Source organism: Danio aesculapii, chromosome 11 (assembly GCF_903798145.1).
Source record: "Danio aesculapii chromosome 11, fDanAes4.1, whole genome shotgun sequence".
NCBI classification, from domain to species: domain Eukaryota; kingdom Metazoa; phylum Chordata; class Actinopteri; order Cypriniformes; family Danionidae; genus Danio; species Danio aesculapii.
Window position 1 is genome coordinate 33790842 of NC_079445.1, and position 22366 is coordinate 33813207.

At 36.3% G+C, this 22366-nt stretch overlaps 1 protein-coding gene across 1 annotated transcript in view; it reads left to right on the plus strand.

Moving 5' to 3' along the window:
* Positions 1-22366, plus strand: part of cntnap5l (contactin associated protein family member 5 like) — a 132730-nt gene that overhangs the window by 56166 nt on the left and 54198 nt on the right. The gene's annotated exons all lie outside the window — the stretch shown is intronic.

Below are 22366 nucleotides of genomic sequence, written 5' to 3' on the forward strand. Positions count from 1 at the left end.
ACTTGCATTCTAATCAGAATGTTTATTATGACACAGAAATTTTAGATACCAAGTTAATCTCTATTACTAAGCTTATTAAAAAAAAGGTAAACACTATCCAATACAAGTTACTAAAAAGCAAAGAAAAACTGAAAACCCAATTACAGGCAATAGCAAAAATAAAAACAATAAGATTAAATTCAATTTATTTTTCAGAGCTTGAAATTGCGACCGTTTTGGTTACATGCGGCTAAAATTTAATCTATGTGACCTCCATAAAATATATGGGAGCATTTGTGCGACTGCATATAATGGTAGTGCGACCTGTTTTGTGCTTAATCACTCTTCCTTGCCATATAGATCTCAATTGGGTTTATATTAGTTGCCAGTCACTCAATGCTTTCTGCTGTCAGATGACGGAGCTAGCTGTAAATTAGTATGTGGTCAATACACTGATCCAACATAATGACACACATCTGATATTTTTCTCTGCTGTTTACACTCGCCAAGATGACATCACTGTGTATGTGTTTGTCTATTAATGAGCACTCGAGCAAACTAGGTTTGTGTGCTGTCTCAGACGAGGCTGTCTGTGCTTGTACTTTGTGTAAAACTATTCTGAATTGAGTTCTTTAAAGTCATTTTAATTACAAGGATCTGAATGGCGTATGTGGCATTGATGCAATATTCAGCCAAGCACAAGGCGTTATGATGAACTGCGTTCAGTGATGGAATTTTGTTTGGAATATGTTGATAAATTATTCTCCCTGTCTGAGATCAATAAAACACACTTCGGGTCACTTAAGACCTGTCAGTGCATGCGGCACATACAAATGATTCATTAGACTATGTTAATTAATCCTGCAGCTCTCTAGTGGCTTGTTTCGGTGAAGTGATTTTCCTCTGTGAGAAGAGCACACAGAAGATTTAAATGGATCTTCATCTAGTGTACACTTGCATCATCTTATTTTGTGTACATTTCATTTTCCTTCACACTAAAATACGAAGGACAGACTTAAATTTAGTAGAAATGTCAGTCAATCCGATTCTGAGGTCTGTCCTGTATAAAGTAGCGTTAAACCATTCTTTTCTGCCATATAAACTGATGGGAAGCAATATCAATTATGAATGAGTTCTTAAGCATTCAGAGTCCACTGTGACAGTGCCGGTGAAACACCGACTGTAGGATTAATTATCCTGAAGGGCATCTTGCTTATGTGCTTAATTATTTTAGATTATTAATTAATAAGATGGATATTTGTCTACTGGGATGAACTGATAGTTAATTTGAGCAAGAGAATTTGTGCTTTAAGCAAACCCCATAGAGATATGTGCACGTGATGGCGGGTTTTATTTCACTTCAGCAACCTGCTTGACCAAAATTCAGCATAGACATATAAAAAGAATCTGTTCAGCCTCCAGTCTAACCAGCAGGTTTCTTTTCACCTTGAAATAGCATGTCTGTCACCAACTGAGATGGTGTGTCCAAAAGGATGCATGCGAAAGCAGAAACTGAGCTTCTTCTTTCTGTTGGTCGCACACTGGCAGTAGGACCTTGAATTTCACTTGTTTACCCATTCAGAGTAGGAAACCTTCTCACAGAGGTGCCAGTCTGTGCCAAGGTGAGTTGCCACGCCAGCTGGAGCAGATGCCAGTGAGTCAGACAGCCAGACAGACTGAATCCTATGCCATCTGTTTAACGCCAGAATACAGTCACCCTCTTTAGCTAAACCAAAACACGCTGCCCATAGGATAAGGGTCGTCTCATCGCTATTGCCCACCAGCTATTGCTAGCCAACCATCATTGTAAACATGTGAGTCAGTTTAAGTCCATACAGCATTAGGATTATTTATGAAGCCATTCTGAGTGTATATTTGTATGTTATTGCTTTGTTTTGTTTATATATCAGTATTTTTGTGTGAATAGGGTTGGAAATTAACTAGGAATTGAGTCAAAAATACCAGCAGAATGAACACAATCTTTTACTGTATGGTTGTCACAATTAGAAATGTGTGTCTTTAGTTCTGCATTAAACATTGCTATCAATCACACACATTTCTGCTTAGCTTTTGAATGCAGTGGTCAATCAGAGGCTTTTATATTGGTCTAGTTTTTGTTTTGTTTTGTTTTGTTTTGTTTTGTTTTGTTTTGTTTTGTTTTGTTTTGTTTTATTTTTTTGTTTTGTTTTGTTTTGTTTTGTTGAGTGTTTGCCAAGCACACAATTGGTTTCTTTGTGTCACAGTAATTAACAATAATAATTATTGATGTTGGGATGCTCTGAACAGGATTTTTGCAGCCGATACGTTGTCATGGTTACCGGCTGGTACTGAGTACCAGTTTCGATGCTCTAAGCTTTATTTAACTTTATATAGCACGTTTTCCCTCACACCCCTACACATAATTGCAACATAGGTTCATTCTGAAAATGTAGCCCTATATACATTTCTGGAGATACATATATTCTACATATCTACATATATCTACATATATTTTGCAGCCAGTTTAGACCAGTCATTTCATCCTCTTATAGTAAAGTTTTTCTGAGTCATTTAGAAATGAAAAAAGTTTTTCTCACTGTGTGTGCAGTCAGCTGTGAAGCTAAGCGAAAGTAGGCTTAAGTAAAAAGGTAATGCAAAAATGTATATGAGTTTTAGAAATCGAAAGCAAAAACCGAATCATGGACATTTTATGAAATTTAGAACCCAAACTCCCCCCCCCCCCCCCCCCCCCCAAAAAAAAAAAACGTGTCACTAAATATACTTGGGTGGCCGTTAATATGGGTGGCCCGCCCAAGTCTATGTGTGAGAAGGACTGACATGTATCTATAAACAATTGATAAACAGTGTTTATTATTTTTGTGTTCATTTTTTCTGCCCTGAGAACTGTTCAATTTATAGGATTAAATCAAGGAAAAAGGAAAATATAATGTCATTCTGTAAAGAGAGAAAGAAAAAAAAGTCATGGTTCAGTTTTTTTCAGAAAATGCTGCTGAACTTTTCCATCACCATTTATTTTTTGTGACACGGATAGATCCCTCTCTCTCTTTCCCACCATCTGTGTGAGAGCTTTTTGGGGCCTGGAGTACAGCTGAGGTATTATTCCTGCTGGCACAAAGCATTTTATTCTCACCACAGCATGAAGGTGGTACGCTTTGACAATTAAATCCTACATTAGCCACCATCCACTCCACCTGCCTCTCCCCATTCTTTTCAGTGTCTGCACAGGACCTTTCACTCCTTTCCTTTGCTTTAATCTTTATCTATACCTCGACTTTTGGCTCCTGTGTACATGTCAGAGAGAAGAAAGGAGCTGAGAACCATTAGAGATACTACAAACGAAGCATGGGCATAAATGGATTTCAACAGTGTGTGTGTGTGTGTGTATATATATATATATATATATATATATATATATATATATATATATATATATATATATATATATATATATATATATATATATTTTTTTTTTTTTTTTTTTTTTTTTTTTTTTTTTTTTTTTCAAAACTTTTTAATTTACACATACAGTATAATTTTATTCTTAACCTAACTTATAAATTTACTGGTTTGTTTTGTGTGAAGCAGTTGTTACTAATACATAATATTATGTAATATACAAATGCATAATACACACACTGCATAATACACACACACACACACACACACACAACATAAATATGTTGTGTGTTTATTTCTCATACAGCCAAATAAAAGCCATGCAAACCGTTCTTCTCTTTTCATCTTTTTTCAAAATAATGATTATTATATTCAATATGTAACTACTGGTAGGCTCAGAAAGCTGTTATCATCCATCCACATGGTTAATCAGCTATACTAATAGAGAAGGCTACAGATGCAGATCTGTTTTTACTGTAACACCAGCTGTTTGGTTGACAGTTGGGTTTAGGGTAGGGGTCGACATTAGTAAAATACAATTAATACATTAGTAAAATACAATTAATGGCTTCTTCGAACTGTGAACACGGCGGTTTGCTGCCGAGTGTGACGCGGCTGGGTTGAGAATCAGCACCTCCAAGTCCGAGTGCCATGGTGCTCCATCGGAAAAAGGTGGTTTGCCATCTCCAGGTTGGAGGAAAGTCCTCACCCCAGTTCCCTTTAGTCACATTTAAATGCTTATTATACTGGTGTTTGTGCGGTGCAAGAAATCTAAAGCAGCAAACAAAAAGGCCATACTAAACTTAACCCTAATTGCTTTATCTTATAAATAAAATAAATAAATATACCAACATATCATGACCTGCACCTCTTACTTCATTATCTCCATAAACTGTATCACTTAAGCTTAAAAAACACTTAATAAGTAGGCATGGCAACACACAACGTAGCAGCCTTGCAATCTAGACAATACACGACTCCTGAGATAATGATTATTTCAAATCACCAACTATAATGAGTTCTTGGACAATGATAGTATTTATAGCATGAAATGCCAGAACTTTGCTATGGTTACCACAGTTGTCAGTCATCCCATAATACCCAGCTTTCGCTACTTAAACATCATGTATATGGGCGTATTGTGTACTAATTTAATGATTACTTCAATAATCATTGTATATATAAAGTTGAAGTCAGAATTATTAGCTCTCCTGCATTATTAGCCAGTCTGTATATTTTTCCCCCTGAATTTGTTTAATAGAAAGTTTTTTTCAACATTTAAATTTTTTTTTTTCATATTTATAAACAATAGTTTTAATAAATAATTTCTTATAACTGATTTCTTTTATCTTTGGCATGATGACAGTACATAATATTTTACTAGATATTTTTTTAAGATGCTAGTATTCAGCTTAAAATGACATTTTAATGGCTTAGGTGGTCGATCACACCGAATGTGCTTTTCCATTCCAAAAACAGGAGGCGCACCACATAGACTTTTTTTGTTTATAAGATAAAAAGAGTGGTGCACTTTTTTTATATCACTATGCAATGACTGAATCAGCTGTGTATTGTGCGAGAGTGTTGCTATTGATATTTTTATAATTGTAATGTTAAATGTTAAAATACTGTGAGATTAATGTTAAAATATTGTGAGATTGAAGATATGTAAAGTCATTCAGCTCTGGATAACTTGAAACAATGACCGCTGGTCTCTCCTCCATCTTTAAAAGTTTCCTTAGTCATCTTGACAACACTAACACTGCTGTCACCTTGACGGAAACCCCGCCTCTGCTTTCATTTGATTGGAGAAAGAAAAAGAATCAGCAGAGGTAGCATGATTTAATTCCACTCAGGGTTGACTTTTTTCAACTGCGAGCACACAGCGCACAATGACAAAAACTAAGGTGCAGCAGGCGGTTAAAATGCGAAGACCGCAAGGTGCATACACTGTAAAAAATGAAGGGTTCCACACAATTCATTCATGTTGTCCCAACACAAGTTAAATTAACTTAACACTTTTAACAAATTTATTTTGATTGAACTTAAAAAAATAGGTTGTCCCAATGAAATCTCAAGAGTTGTTGTTTCAGCTTATTTTAAATAAGTAGTTTGAACAAGCAAAAAAAGTATTTTTTGAGTGTAAGAAGCACGCAAAATGCTCTTGGCCGTTAGTAAACCATTTAAAAGATGCGTCAAAATAGCATGTTTCTTGTGATAGGCCCCTTAATTAGTTTAATTAGCCAAGTTAGAGTAATTAGGCAAGTCATTGTATGACAACAGTGGTTTGTTCTGTAGAGAATTGAAAAAATTGCTAATAATAATGAATTTAAAATGTTTTTTATTATTATTATTATTATTATTATTATTATTATTATTATTATTATTATTATTATTATTATTATTATTATTATTATTATTTTAAAACTGCTTTTATTCTAGCCAAAATGAAGCAAATAAGATTTTTTCCAGAAGAAAAAAGTACTATCGAACATAATCCAAAATTCCTTGCTCCGTTAAACATCATTTGAGATATATAAAAAAAAATAAATAAACAACACTTGCTCATTCTGTAAACATGTATTCGTGGAGACTGCGAAATATGTAGCCAGAAATACGTATGGATGCATTTCGTCTTTAAAACAAATGCTACGGGACAGTATGACGTCATTCCTGTTCGCACTTACCAGCTGATCACTTACCTCCATGTAGACGGCTTTCCCGCTGTTACCAGTTTGTCCAGTTAGCCAGTTAGTTGGCGGACTTGAGACGCAGAGAGGAGATGACCACGACGATGGGGTTTAAGTCCAGTAAAGAACGGTTCCAGAAAACGGGTAAAACGAAGACAGAAGCCAAAAAATAAAATAAGTAAATAACAGGGTGAGAATGTGGTAAAATCTGAAAATGGAGTAAAAATCAGACAAGGGCTTTTCTTTTTCTGTATTGCTTTTTAAATTTGTTGGTTGAGTTTAGCGAAGTGGGTGGGTGGGCGGGTCAATTGGTGCTTTTGAAACTGCTATTGGTTTAGTGAAGGAGGAGGGTGGGTTAGTCGACAGTGGCCTCTGGTGGATTTCCACAAGAAGAGCAAGTGCGAATGGCACTCGCGAAATAAATTTTAGATCTCAAAAAGCATACGCAGCAGCCTCTGATGGATTCGCAAAAACAAAAACTGCAAAATCATAGCTCCTGGGACGTATTTGGTGCTCTCCAGAAATGTATATAGTGGTATGTTTTCAGAATGGTCCTGGGTGTAAAATTAAATAAATCTGATCTGAATAAATCTAATATTTCTGACTTCCACTGTATATATTATAAAATAATCCGTTTCCAAGGCAACCATGAGTATTGCATACATTTGTGTAATAAATGTAGAATAAAAAGTGTGTTAAAGTTTGCTGGCAAGTTTAAACACAAATACATCCCCAGTTAGTGAAAGATAATGATGACAGAATGTGGAAAACTCTCAAGGACGTACGTGCATGTGTGAGTGTGTGTGCTTTATAACACGCCGCTGATATCTTTGCCAGTGCTGTAGTGTCAGTGTAATGAGGCATGATGTGAAGCAGCGTGACAATACAGGAAAGCACATTCCACTCCATATCTATATTCAATGTCCTCCTCATTCCTTAAGTGCACACACAAAGACACACACACTACATGAGACAGCGGCCGAGATATTACACGCCAGATTCTTCCTGCACTAATGGTCATGTTCAGGCAGGAGAGACTGAAGTGACTGTTTGATGGCCATATCCTGTGCACAGCTGCAGCTGGAGAAGTAAACAGCGCTCTGCTTGGTACACTGTATGTTTGGGCACGCAAGATAAAATGTTTCAGTCCAATGCAGAGGCAACACCTGATGTGTTCCAGTCCAGTATTGTTGAATACAATTTACCGCCTCATTGTTCCAGTGCATGCAGATTTAGTTTGGTTGTTTTTTGCTTTCGTTTTTCTTGGCAAGGTGACACTACATATGTTTGCAGGCTGATATGAATGGTTTCAGATTCAACTACAGGCCTTTGTCTCACAAATGCAATCATTTTGGCATACAACCTTTTTTTTTTCAAACCAGGCTCATTCTGATTATGTACCCTTATATACATTTCTGGAGAGCACCAAATCCGTCCCAGGAGCTACGTTTTTTGCAGTTTTTGTTTTCCCAAATCCGGGAACGTTGTGTACGTTTTTTGAGATCTGAACTTTTTTAATGCTATTCGCGCCTGCTCTTCTCGCACAAATCCACCAGAGGCCGCTGCCGAATGACTAACTGAATGACTGATCGACTGACCCAACCTCCTCCTTTCCTAAACCCAACCAATAGTGTTTTCAAAAGCACAGACTCAGTTTCTTCTTCTTTTTCTTCTACTCTACAAAGAATCGCAATTTTTGAGGGTGTAAACATGCCTGAAAATTCACAAAACTTTGCACACACACCAGAAGTGGTGAAAATTTACGTTTGTTATAGGTTTTGGACGTGGATGTAGTAAAATGACTCGACAGCGCCACCTGTGCACATTTGACAGACTGGTCCCCTAGCTATGATTCGTGCACATGTACGAAAATTGGCACACACATACAGTAAAACATGCCAAAACCAACAAAAAAGTCTCTTGGAGTGAAATCTCAAACCCAACAGGAAGTCAGATATTTTTAACTTCCTCTGCCGAAAATGTGCAGTTTTTGCCATTAGCTTGAGCCCGGGTGCGAGGTCCCTTTCAATTAATTTATTTAATTTTTTGGCTTTTGTTTTTGTCTTACCTCCTTTCTGGAACCGTTCTTCGCCAGACTCAAACCTCGTTGTCACTGTCAACTCCTCTCTGCGTTTCAAGTCTGCCAACGTATGCGGCGAGCCACTGGACAAACTGGTAATAGTGGGAAAGCCATCCATACAGAGTTAAACAATCAGCTGGTAAGCGCGAAAAAGGAACTGTGTCATACCGCCCCGTAGCATTCCTTTTAAAGATGAAACGCAGCCATACGGAATATTTGCTACATAATTCGTAGTCTCCAGAAATGTATATTGGTCATTGTTTTCAGAATGTTTTTTCCTGCTTTCTGTGGATAAAAACATTGGCATAAATATATAGATCACAGATGGGTGTTTATCATGTTCTGGTGGATAAATGACCAGTAGCGTTTAGCTCCATCCCTAATCTATACCTCTAGCTCCATGCCTAAACACACCTGGAAGTCTTCAGAATTGCTTGACATTTACAGACAGGTGTGTTGGATTAGAGACGGAGCTGATGTGCACTTCAAGTGGACTCTGAAATATTGTAATTATGGAATTTGAGCACCTGAATGATCACATTTATAGCTCTGAATTATAGATTATACACAGGTTGTGATGTACTGTTATAAGCCGCATGTCAATGGACCCTTTTTACAGACTGTTTCTGCAGTTATTAACATTGTAAATCTTGCTAAGTTTTTCATGGTTTCTTTTAAAGTTTTTTTTTTTTAAGTTCTACATTTCTAAATGTGCTTTATGACTTGTGAAAGTACAGAAACTGGTTCATTCTGCTCAATGAGTGTTATATAGGCAACAGTTTGAGGGTTGGTTGATCCAAAAATGTATGTTATGTCATCATTTATTCACCTTCATGTCTTTCCAAATACAGACTTTTTTTTCATCTTCAGACCACAAATTAATTTTGATGAAACCCCATTAAAAGTGTTTAGAGATTTAAAATGCTCAGAAAAGCAACATAAAAGAGTCCACTGGTTTAATTCTCACTTTATAAATTGAAATGAATGCTATGTACGCTACGTGACAAAAGTCTTGTCGTTCATCCCAGTTGTAAGAGCAACAAATAACTTGACTTTTAGTTGGAAAAGGAAAAACATAAAAAACAAAAATAAAAAAATGAAATAATTAAATTAAAGCATCATGTTTTATTTTGGTAAAATAAACATAATCTAGATGCATTTGCCTTTAATATAAGCCACTATAAGCCATATAATCTGCTTGTATGTGAAGTTTATTTATAAGCTAATTTCGAGAGGATCACATGCTTATGATTGCTTGCGGCTGGACTCGCTTTATCCAATTTACAATGCACAAATTAGGCTGCGGTCACACTTGACTTTTCTTCCCATAGACTTCCATTCATACGCACGCGAATGCGTCAGACCGGAAACGCTAGGTCATGCGTCAAGTTTCGCATGTTGTTGCGGTGCAAAGTTCAAGCTTGGTGAACTCTGACCTGCGAAATCACATCACTTGACTGCGTGAGACCAATCGAGGATCAAAACACGACCTCTCTGGACAGAAATTTAAAACATGGAGCAAATCGCTCGCTTTTTTAATGTCTAATCATTTTGTTTAACCCCTCCCCTTTTTGCAGCGCTGTACAAATTTCGCACACACAAAGCCCGGTGTGACCGTAGCTTCAGACGATTCCTAAGTTACTATAAATTTACATTTACATTTAGTCATTTTGCAGACGCTTTTATCCAAAGCGACTTACAAATGAGGACAAGGAAGCAATTTACACAACTATAAGAGCAGCAGTGAATAAGTGCTTTAGACAAGTTTCAGGTGAGTAAAGTCTAAGAAGCAAAGCATTAGTAAATTATTATTTTTTTTTTTTTTTGAGAGAGAGTACGGTTAGTGGTATAGCCAGAGAGGCAGTTAAGATTAGGAAGCAAAGTGGAGACTAAACAGTTGAGTTTTTAGTCGTTTCTTGAAGACAGCAAGTGACTCTGCTGTTCTGATGTAGTTAGGGAGTTCATTTCACCAACTGGGCAGATTGAATGTGAGAGTTACATTCAATACCCTAGATACCCTAGATTACGCATCTATCTTCGTTTTGAAGAATCCCCCCTTCCATCCCTACTCCCCCTTCTTCCTAGATGGGTGGCACGGTGGCCTATTGCTTAGCACTGTTGCCTCACAACAAGAATGTCTCTGGTTCTAGTCTTTACTAAGCTAGGCAACGTTTCTGTGCAGAGTTTACACCTTCTTCCCGTGCTCACATGTGTTTCCCCCGGGTCCCCCTGTTTCCTCCTAGCGTCCAAAAACATGCTACTTAAGTTTATTGACTAATCCAAATCAACATCATAGACATGCTCGTATCAAGTACTTATCTCTTTAAAAGGGCAATTACTATCTGCTCCTCAGCCACTATGAGAGGGCAGTTCTCGAGATCTACCTGAGCTCAAACTCCCCTCTCGCCTTGCAACGGGAGGGAGCCCTGGATTCGAGGATCTTATGCCCCTCCTGGGACAGCATGCCAAACTAGCTTTATAATCAATCATCAGCTAAGTGTGAACTCTTGAAATGAGATAAATGAGGGTAAATAACTATAAATATACATATTTTTTATGGCAATATTCATGATATTGTTTTGGTGCTATAGCCTGAATTTGTGACATGCCATAACAAATGGTCAACTGTCAAAGCAAACGTTTGCTAACCTTTTGATAATACGAGCATACGCCGTTAATCTAAGGGACGTTGGCTGCTGTCTAAACAAATGAAAATTCTCTAAAAATGTCAGTATATCACTAAGAAGTGGTACAGAATGTATATTTATTGTAATTTCTTTGTATTGGTATACTGTTTCTCCCACTGTTCCAATAAAAAATGCAGCTTTGAGACATATTACCGGTGGCAGTGTTTTTACTAGTCTAAATGGAAAGGTTTTCTTTTGGATCAGCTTCTCTGGGGTACAGAGATGGGATGATTATAACAAATTGACTGCTTGATTGGGGTTAACCGCTGATGGAGATCACCCACACATGTAGAGATTTTTAATAAACAAAAACACTCACCGGCCACTTTATTAGGTACACCTGTCCAACTGCTCGTTAACGCAAATTTCTAATCAGCCAATCACATGGCAGAAACCGAGCATCAGAATGGGGAAGAAAGGTGATTTAAGTGACTTTGAACATGGCATTGATGTTGGTGCCAGACTGGCTGGTCTGAGTATTTCAGAAACTGCTTATCTATTTGGATTTTTACACACAACCATCTCTAGGGTTTACAGAGAATGGTCAGAAAAGAATAAAATATCCAGTGAGCGGCAGTTCTGTGGGCGTAAATGCCTTGTTGATGCCAGAGGTCCGAGGAGAATGGCCAAACTGGTTCGAGCTGATGGCCAGACTGCCTTTGAGAAAAGCAACATTAACTCAAATAAACCACTTGTTACAATTGAGGTATGCAGAAGAGCATCTCTGAATGTACAACACGTCCAATCTTGAGGTGGATGGGGTACAGCAGCAGAAGACCACAACGGGTGCCACTCCTGTCAGCTAAGAACAGAAAACTGAGGATGCAATTCGCACAGGTTCACCAAAATTAGACAATAAAAGATTGGAAAAACTTTGCCTGGTCTGATGAGTCTTTGTTTCTGCTGCGACATTTGGATGGTAGGGTCAGAATTTGGCATCAATAAAATGAAAGCATGGATTCATCCTGCCTTGAATCAACAGTCTAGGCTGGTGGTGGTGGTGTAATGTTGTGGGGCGCTTTTTCTTGACACTTTGGGCCCATTAGTACCAATTGAGCATCGTGTCAAAGCCACAGCCTACCTGAGTATTGTTGGTTACTTTACTACAGTGCACTCATCTTCTGATGGCTACTTCCAGCAGGACAACGCGCTATGTCATAAAGCACGAATCATTCAGACTGGTTTCTTGAACATGACAATAAGTAAATGGCCTCCTCACCAGATCTCAATCCAATCTAGCACCTTTGGGATGTGGTGAAACGGGAGATTCGCCTCATGGAGGGGCAGCCGACAAATCTGCAGCAACTGCGTGATGCTCTCATGTCAATATGCACCGAAATATCTGAGGAATATTTCCAGTACCTTGTTGAATCTATGCTACAAAGGATTAAGGCAGTTCTGAAGGCAAAATGAGTCCAACCTGGTACTAGTAAGGTGTAACTAATAAAGTGGTTGGTGAGTGTATTTCCAGATATTAAAGCAGCAGTGTTTTATCAACATTTTTAGAAACATTGACCTTTTATGAAATTAGCTTCTCAGTTAAAATAGCTAAAATTAACTTAATTTAGAATTTTAGGGAAAAGGTTCTGAAGGTATTTTCTTTGCAAAAATGAGCCATTAACATTCAAAAACACTAGAATTATACATGCATACATTTACTGATTTATTAACACAATCACACTCATCTGCATTTTACCAAATATTCTTTTATTTTCTGAAATTATTAAACATGCCAATAATTATTGGTAAATCACTTCACTTCAAAGTCTTGCAGGCATTTTTATAACAGTTGATTTTGAAGATTTTTTTTTTTTCCAGTGAAGAATTTTTAGCTTCTCAAATAACCTTTCAGTTGGTATTTCTTAAAATAACCATTTATTTCTTAGTGTGAGGAACATTTTGTTGAACTAAGAACCTTTTCCACTTTATTGAACCTTTTGTGGAATGAAAAGCTCCAATAGATTTTAAAGGCTCTTAAGCACAACCTGTTATATTTAAGACTTTAAAAAAGATCTTTAGAGCTGTTAAACAAGATACATATTCAAAGTGATTTTAAGGTTTACAATATGTATTTTATGCACAAATTGTGGTTCTCATACACACACACACACACACACACACACACACACACACACACACACACACACACACACACACAAACCCACTATTTTCACAAGTTTTTTTTTTATTATTTCATGTCTGGCACCTCAGACCTTTTTCAATCTGATTTCATTATACCAGGAAATGGTTCCACCAGAAAGGAGTTTAACTACAGTCTTAATGGTTTATATTACAGTTATTTGGACTAAATTGCAGGCTAATCATAAAGCATGTTGGAGAAAGTTAAAGCAGGGAGGCATAAAAGAAGCTGTTTATTTCCTGCTGAATGATTGTGTGTTGATTTATGACCAGTTGATGTGGCTCCTGCTCCTTGGGGTTGTGCATTATTTAGAAATACATCAAATGAAAAAGATTTGCTAGTTCATTATTAAATGAAATGCTTTATGTAAAACTGATTTCTCCCCCCAAGAGGAATACGGAGGTCACCTTGTTGTCATTTCATAGAAAATGCAAAACCTGTAATTTATGAAATGTCAAATGATAGAAATTACAGCTGAGAATTGCTAAAACCCGCATTCATACTCTAACGATCTCTATAATTTAGCACCCTTCTTCAGTTCCTCAAATGTAAGGTGAAATGCAAACCAAGAGCGTTTCTTAGTAAAGTGTTTCAGAAATCTCACTTGTCATAATCAAGAAAATATATTAACTAATATATTAAACTCACAGTAGTACTATTGGTGGCATGGTGGCTCAAAGATTAGCACTGTTAGAAGGTCACTGGTTCGAGTCCCGGTTGGGCCAGTTGGCATTTTTGTATGGAGTTTGAATGTTCTTCCCCTGTTCACAGTCCAAAGACAAGCTCTATAGGTGAATTGAATGAAGTAAATTGGTCGTAGTGACTGAGTGTGTATAGGTGTTCCCCAATACTGGGTTGCGGCTGGAAGGGCATCCTCTGTGTATAACAAATGCTGGAATAGTTGGCAATTCGTTCTGCTGTGGCGATCCCTGGTAAATAATGGATTAAGCTAACGGAAAAATGAATGAATAATGTTGCAGACAGCATTCAGATCAAAACAGCACTATATTCTAACAAAATTCATATAAATAAAAAAATTCAATATAAAACCATGATCAGCAATTTGCTTTATAAATTGTAATTAAACCCTGATAAAACTAAAGGGCATATTTATTTTTTGTTAACATTTTAATATGTTTTTATTTTCACTTTTTTTGAGAATACACTAATTATTAATTAAAGCTTTTGTTATTTTGTTAGTCATTTTATGTTTGTGCTTTTAAAAACAGATTATTATTATACTTAATCAGTTATTAAGGCACAAAGTATGTGCTTGTTTGTGTAATTTTTTTTAATGATTTAAAAATAGATATTTATTTATATTCCAAAATGCGAAGCTTTCAAGAATAAAATTTAAAATTGCAGCGCTCACTGCTCACAACTAATGTGTGTATGTCTGAACTCACAGTAAGCCTAAAAGAGTAGTCAAAAATCTAACCAGATTACCTACAACTTCAAGCAAGATACTGAAGATGAAGCTTTGGAGCTAATTCTGGGGCAGCTCTTTGGTTGTCTGTTGTTCCTATATAAAGAATTAAATAAACAAAATGTTGATCTGATGTACACTATACTATCCAATGAGGCCAAATCAGAGGATTTATGAATATCCAACACAATCTTGCACCAATTCGTAACTTTTTGTTTTTGCTTTAGTGGCTAATTCGCATGTATTTGTATGATCTCATTCGATTTGCTCATCCCCCAATGACGGTTGGGTTTAAGAGTGGGGTTGGGTGCCCGCCTCCTTTTTTTATATTTGTACATTTTCATACAACTAAACAGGAATTTGTTTGAATTAGGCACTAAACTGACAAAACGTAAATACTTTAGTTTCCTTGTGAGACCAGGCTGGAATGGCAATATTTGGAAGATCATGTAACACTAACACCATGATGATATATTCACCCGCTTCGAATGTTATCACTCGATTGAATGGGCGTTATCAGTGGTTATCAGCTGATAGATATGGGCCTTACTGGTAGGCTCAGAAGACTGTTTTCATCCATCTACATGGTTAATCAGCTATACTATAAGAGAAGACTCCAGATCTGTTTTTACATTACTGTAATGGTTGGGTTTAGGGTTTGGGTAGCGGTGGACGTTAATAAAATACAATTAAAAGGAAATTTAATAAATAATATAAATAATTCTCGTTAACTTCCAACCGCAGCCATATGTGATCTATAGCTGATTAACCATGTGGATGGATGATAAAAGCCTTCTGAGCCTTCCCCTACTGGCCCATATCTATCAGCTGATAACCACTTTTAACACCCATTCAATCAAGAGAAATCAATAGAATAGGCTGATATATAATGACTATATTTCATCAATGCTACATTCATTCATTTTTTTTTTCAGAGAAAGTCCAAAAAATTGCTAAATAAAAGTAAATAGCTACTCAAGAAAATATGCAATTTTAGTCAAATTAACATCCAGAAAAAAAACTTGCTGAAGTAGTGATGCACAGCAAAGTAATCAGTGTAGCTAACAGCTTATGTTGATGAAAATAATCATTACATGATTTATCTGGTAATCATGTTGATCTGCTATTATGCATTGTATTTGCACGCTGTTTTGAACATGGTGTGATGCAGACTTACCAGAGACAAATCCATTTGTGAAATAACACCCAAAACCAGGGTTTAAACAAGGAATGAGTACATTTGATTCATGTTTTGGAGTTTGCGTTTTCAGAACCCTAAAATCTGCTGGTGACAGATCTCGTTCATTATGGGCAAAACACTCTCTGCAGAGTTATTGGTTGAATTACTACAGTGCCTCCCGTTGACTCTAGTTGTCTCTTGTTTAGTTTAGGCTTATTGTGGCATCTCTGAAATCGATTTCTCAGTCTCTCTCCTCCGCCGATTTGTGTTCACGTGATCCAGCAGGTGTAAAACCCTAGACGTGCAGTTGTGCACAAACCCACACATGTTCGCATCCACAAAAAATCAATATATTTCGTTTTAGAACTATTCTTATCTGCTCCTCAGTGCTCGGATTGGTAAAGCAGATTAACCCAGACTGGTCTGTCAAAATATGAAAGTTCCTTATCTTGTATCATGAAAATCGTCTGTCAGTTTCACATAAACACATCGCTTGATGTCCAGGTTGAGCTTCCATGGTTGAGCTACGAAAATGCTTGTTTGAGTTTGGAAAAAGGTATTAATATTGATGAAATATTTGCTTGATGCATGTTGAATCATTTGTGGTGGTGATGGTGGTGATTAATTTATTAATGGATCTAATTTTTGGGATTGTTTTTCCCCCTCACAATTAAGAGCAGATCTTGATGTTTGGATTGCAAATGTAATCATCAGCCTCATGAAAAGGTCAGAGGAGCTGTGTTGTGTTCTGTGCTTTGTCACTGATCTCCGAGGCTTTTCATAATGTTTCTTTTTTTCATTAAGAGCTTTGATGCCTTTGCTCTGCAAACCGCCCACTTTCAATCCCACATAACAAGATTTTTGTGTCCATTTGAAATCAATGGCAATGACTGGGAGGAGCTTTAGCGTAAGCGGCTAATGTGGTATGGAGGATTCATCACGTTGTGACAGATTCTATTAAACCACTTTAAAAAGGTCAATCAGTTCAGAAACGTGTTTATAGATATTTTCGCCTGGCCTTTCTCTTATGCTACTCTGTCTCTGTCTGGCTCTAAAGTTGTTTGGCTACTGATCAGGTGTGGCCCAACATGTCATTCCAAAGAGCTGAAGGTGACCATGGAAAATATTGATTATGTTGATCTAAAGCTGCTAAAGGATTAATCAGATCATCTTGAGAAATCTGCTCATTGAAAAGGCTGCTGCTTTTCATGTTTTCCCTTTTTTATATATACCCCAGAACTAGAAGTGTTTCTGAAGCATTCAGTGGAAAGTGATGAAGTCTGAATCGACCAGAATCACACACAAAAACAATATACTGTAAACCCAGAAGCGAGACAAGAATTTATAGCTCATACTGCAACTTTCATACCTCGGCTTTCAAACAGGGTTCGATAGATCAGAGTTAATTGACCTCCCGATTGAACTTTAGAAGCTGACCAAATGTCAGCGCTACCTTTAAAATGCAAAATAATAATGATTATAATTTCAAAATCGATACTTGCCGTCTGTGTATTGATTCTATATCGGGATGAAAGAGTGTCACAGTGTTATACTATATTGATTAGCGTCCCCCCTACTTTAGTTCAAAGCATTCAAATGCCATCGCACTGGATAAATAAAGAAACAAGGAAGTCAATAATGCAGTTCTAACATTAACGTCTACAAAAAAAGTTGTATGATCATTTTTGTTTAACTTGCATATAGACTGATTAAAATGATTCTTCGATGAATTCAATACAAAAAAAGATTGAATTTTTACTTTAGATAATTTAGTTTAGGGAAGAATAAAAATAAAAGTAATTATTTTTTTAAAATTAGTATTAGTAAAAATAAAGAATTAATTATTAGTAATTCATTTATTTATTAGTTTTCCCTTTAATCAACAGGGGTTGCCACAGCGGAATGAACTGCCAACTTATCCGGCATATGTTTTACACAGCGTATGCCCTTCCATCTGCAACCCAGTACTGGGAAACATCCATACACTCATTCGTACACATACACTATGGCCAATTTAGTTTATTCAATTCACCTAGCGCATGTCCTTGGAAACGCGGAGGAAACGCACACAAACACAGGGAGAATATGCAAACTCCACACAGAAATGCCAACTGACCCAGCCGGGACTCGAACCAGCGACCCTGTTAGTAATTCAAAAAAATATTCAAATTTTAAGTAAAAGTAAAAAGTATTAATTAAAAAGTAAACCTACTCACATTTATGACACTAGTATAATCATTACATGGTGACAAATACATTAAGTTTATTTTTAAGCTCACATAATTAACCCTCTGGGGTCGAAGACCGCGAACACACGGTTTGAGGTGTCTTCTCCTGATAACGCCAAAAAGAACTTAAATTACACTTTGGATCATACAGATAAGAGCAATATATAAGTCTAATCTGGCGTCTACTTTATTTGTGTACACTCACATTAACATCAAAAGTGTGTGCTTTTGCAAAATAAGAAGAATAAACAGTGTAATGTGTAGACAGGTCATTTCATTTTCAGTAATAAGTTAACGTTACGGGACCACCGTGATCTTATGCTGCTTTATTCAAACTGTGATGCATGTTATAGTGTTATTTATTTTATTTTTATTTATTTTACTGTAGTTGAACAAGTCAAAGTTTGGAAAGAGTTAACTAAGGCTGCAATTATAAACTAGTTGAGTAAATAAAAGCAACTTTCATTTAAAGATAAATTTGCTTGGTTTGAAGTGTGCAAACTTATTGCATTCATTCAATTAAGTAATTTTTAACCTTATTGTATTTAACTTTATTGCATTACGGGGACTCAAAAGGTTGCTGGTTCGAGTCCCAGCAGGTCCAGTTGGCGTTTCTATGCAGAGTTTGCTTGTTCTCTCTGTGTTTGTGTGGGTTTCCTCCAAGTTCTCCAATTTCCCCCCACAGTCCACAGATATGCCCTCTAAGTGAATTGAATAAACTAAGTTGGTCATAGTGTATTAATGTGAGAGAAAATTTGTGTATGGGTGTTTCCCAGTGCTGGGTTGCGGCTGGAAGGGCATCCGCTGCCTAAAACATATGTTGGAATAGTTGGCGGTTCATTCCTCTGTGGTGACCCCTGATAAATAAGGGACTAAGCCGAAGGAAAATTAATGAACTTTATTGTATTAAGAATGAGCGGCATGGTGGTGGCTCAGTGGTTAGTACTGTCGCCTCACAGCAAGAAGGTCACTGATTCGAGTCCCTTCTGGGCCAGTTGGCGTTTCTTTGTGGAGATTGCATGTTCTCCCCGTGTTCATGTGGGTTTCCTCTGGGTGCTCCGGTTTCCCCCACAGTCCAAAGACAAGCTTTATATGTGAATTGAATAAACTAAATTGGCTGTAGTGTATGAGTGTGTGTGTGGATGGGTGTTTCCCATACTGGGTTGTGGCCTGAAGGGCATCCGCTGTGTAAAACAAATGCTGGAATAGTTGCAGGTTCATTCCACTGTGGTGACCCCTGATAAATAATGGACTAAACCGAAGGAAAATGAATGTATTTTTTACTAATATATTACAAATATTCCACGCTTAAATTGAGTCTCATTTACTTAGACAATTTAAGATTTGTTGACTTAACTGGACCTGTAATCTGAGTTAATAGAGTTTACAATTTAACTTTTACAGAAACCTTTATAAATCCCAACATAACACAACTAAAGTCTAAATTATGTCTCCCTATGTTAATCATGTTAAAAAACACACAATAACAATTCAATTGTTTGCATCTATTTTCCAGTCTGACACATGCTAAAAATCTGCATGGATATGTTAACTAATTCTGAGTTCACGTAATTTGTTTCTATTAAGTTCAATGAACTTTTAATAAACATGTAAGTTAAAAGAACTCAATTCATTTAATTAACTACAGTGCACTGTAATTAATGAAATGAAATAAGTTCTTTCACATTTAAAAAAACATGTATGCACTAAAAGAACATACATGTATGCACTTGGGCATTTAGTGTTTTTCACAGTTTTCCAGTTGTATTTACACTCTAAAGTAACTTGCTGTTATGCAATCAAGCTGCATAGTTTTATAATATATTCAAATCAGTTTGCAAAGCCTGCATAAAACAAAAAGAGGGTTGATTTGATTTTCCTTTATACCAACTTGAATGTATTTAATATCCAAAAACCAGCATCGAGTAGATTCAAGTATGCAGACTCTTTGTTGCATGTTAAACGAAGTACCATCATCTTTTTTAATAGCTTAACTCAAGGCTTAAGAATTTAATTTAAATTTCTTGGAGTGATTTTTACAGTGTGTTGCTTTCGTTCTTCCAGCTTTGTGTATCTCACTAACAGATGTCTTTGAAAAGCTATTGTACTTTTCTCTCTCTCTTTCTTTTTTCCTCTTGCTTTACCTACCCTGAATGAATGCATAAAAGCTAAACCTATTGTTCGGTATAGGGATTAAACACCTAGGTCTTCATCCTTGGGTTGAAAAGGTGAATCACTTGTAAATGAAGTTTTCCCGTCATTGTCCATTGGGATGTTGGGGGGAAGTTCAAAAAAGCATTGTATTACTCACTTTTTCTCTGCATTAAACATACATGGAGCATTGCTGAATTATGGATAAAACTTTCACTTTGCACCAGTTTTTTTTTTTTTCATGCTTAGTCTTCCATGTAAATGTGTGAGTACAATGGAGATGAAACTATGGAAGTCATTTGGGAAATATCTACAACTAAATGCATATCCAGTAGCTTATTCAAACACAGTCTTTCAGCATGTAAAATTACAGTAGGGGAAATAAGTATTGAACATGTCACGTTTTTTCTTGGAAATAATATTTCTTAAGAAGCTGTTTACATGGAATTGAACCAAATTTAGGCACAAAAAAAACTATACAGACAAAAATAAAACAAAAAAATCAGATGTTATATGTACTACTGAAATGTATTTAATACTTTATATAAAAGGCTTTTTCTTTGGTGACGGCAGCTTAAAGACGCCTCTCATGTTGAGAACGAAGTCACATGCATTGCTTAGGTGTGAGTTTTCAAAGACTTTAACAGTGTATAAAAATCTTGATGGTTCTGTGGGTCTCGTCTGTCAAATCTGATCTATTAGATTTTCTATTGCATTCAAGTCAGGTGATTGGCTGGGCCATTCTAAAGCTTGGTTTTCTTTCTCTGAAAGCATTTGAGAGATTCCTTGGCTGCGTTTTGGATCATTGTCTTGCTGAAATGTCCACCCTGGTTACATCATCATCCTGATAATGTAGATGTTGGAATGAAGCAGCTAAATTCATTTACAATGAAGGAGGATAGAGGGTTGCTGAAAACTGTAGAGAGATTTCAGCTGCTGTCTGGGCTTTCACTGCCTTTCTACACCTCTCTTTCTTCATGTGTTAAATACTTTTTACCTGTGCTATTTTATTTTATTACACACTGTAAATCCTGCTGTTGTCATTACTAAAGATATTCAGTTAATATAAATTGACATTACTTAAAATACCAAGTTTTGACATCAAAACTTAAACAGTAGTGTTTAACTTACTTATTAGTTGCCCTTGAAATTGTGCCTTGACAACTGCTCTGATTGGTCGATCAATGTTATATGACACAAGGTGGTCATTTTGCTTGTGATGCTGAATTTTGCTGAAGCACAGCAGGACAGAGGTACTTCCTGAACCCATCTGACAAAAGAGAAAAGTTAAGAAAGAAAATTGTTTGCTGTTTATTTAAAAATAGCTAAAGCAACACAATTCTTGAGTTTTTTTTTTGTGTGTGTGAACAACTTAATTGTATTATGTACAATTTACTTGTGTTTGTAAAAACAAATAAGCTAACTTAATTACTACTTGTTGTCCCAACACAAATTGTTTGCGTGGAATCCAGGACTGTCTTTTTCAGAAGCTATTATGAAAAGGTCAAATTTAAGAAAATCACAATAGAAATTTAATGTAGGATTTGAAGAAAATAAATAAGAATTCTTAATAATGCTCTCGTGTGATGATGTCTGGGAGTGATTGTTGGCCGTAATAATGCTGAGAATGGTTGTGCTGTTACATATAAATCATTCCATCTTAGCTTATTTCCCATTTCCTCTTTGTATTCAATGCATTGTGAAGTTTTTGTCCTTGGTTGTTTTCTCATTAAATGAATTATTAATGTCAAGTCCAACAGCCTCAAAGACACCAGACCACAAAGAGATTCAAATCAGTCACATTGTACTTCTAATTAAGTGTTAGAAATATCAAATAAATAAATATATGAGCTATGCTGACTTCACTTTTTTAAGTTACGGCATTATTTATTTTATTTCAGTAATTAAAACTTAATCATTGAATAAGGCCATTCACACTTTTTCTTAATATCCTGCTCTTTTACAACACATTTCACTTGCTCTGGATGATTTTCAACCATTATTAAGAGGTTTATTCATGTTCACAGTTTATATGCAAAAGTCTAAATCTCACTTGCCAATGAGCAAACATTTCAGTCACCCTCTCCTAAGAAAAAAAGGAGACTTCTCCCTCTAAGTTTTTTTCATAGTTTCCAATTGTTTCATCACACCCTTGATCTTTCATCAACTTTAATGATGTAGACAAGATGAAGGAAATGAGTTTATTCTGGTTTGTATGCTGTCGGCATGCGTTAGCTTAGTGAAAGACAAACAGAGCGGTCGCCATATTCCAAAAAATCATTTGGCAACTTCCCCTCGACAAGCTCCAGGAGTGATTTATTTTCAAGAATCCTTTAATAAAAATGACAAAACAAAACAGCCTAGCAGAGATGAATCAGCACACAGTTGAAAGAGCGAGAAGGTCAGAAC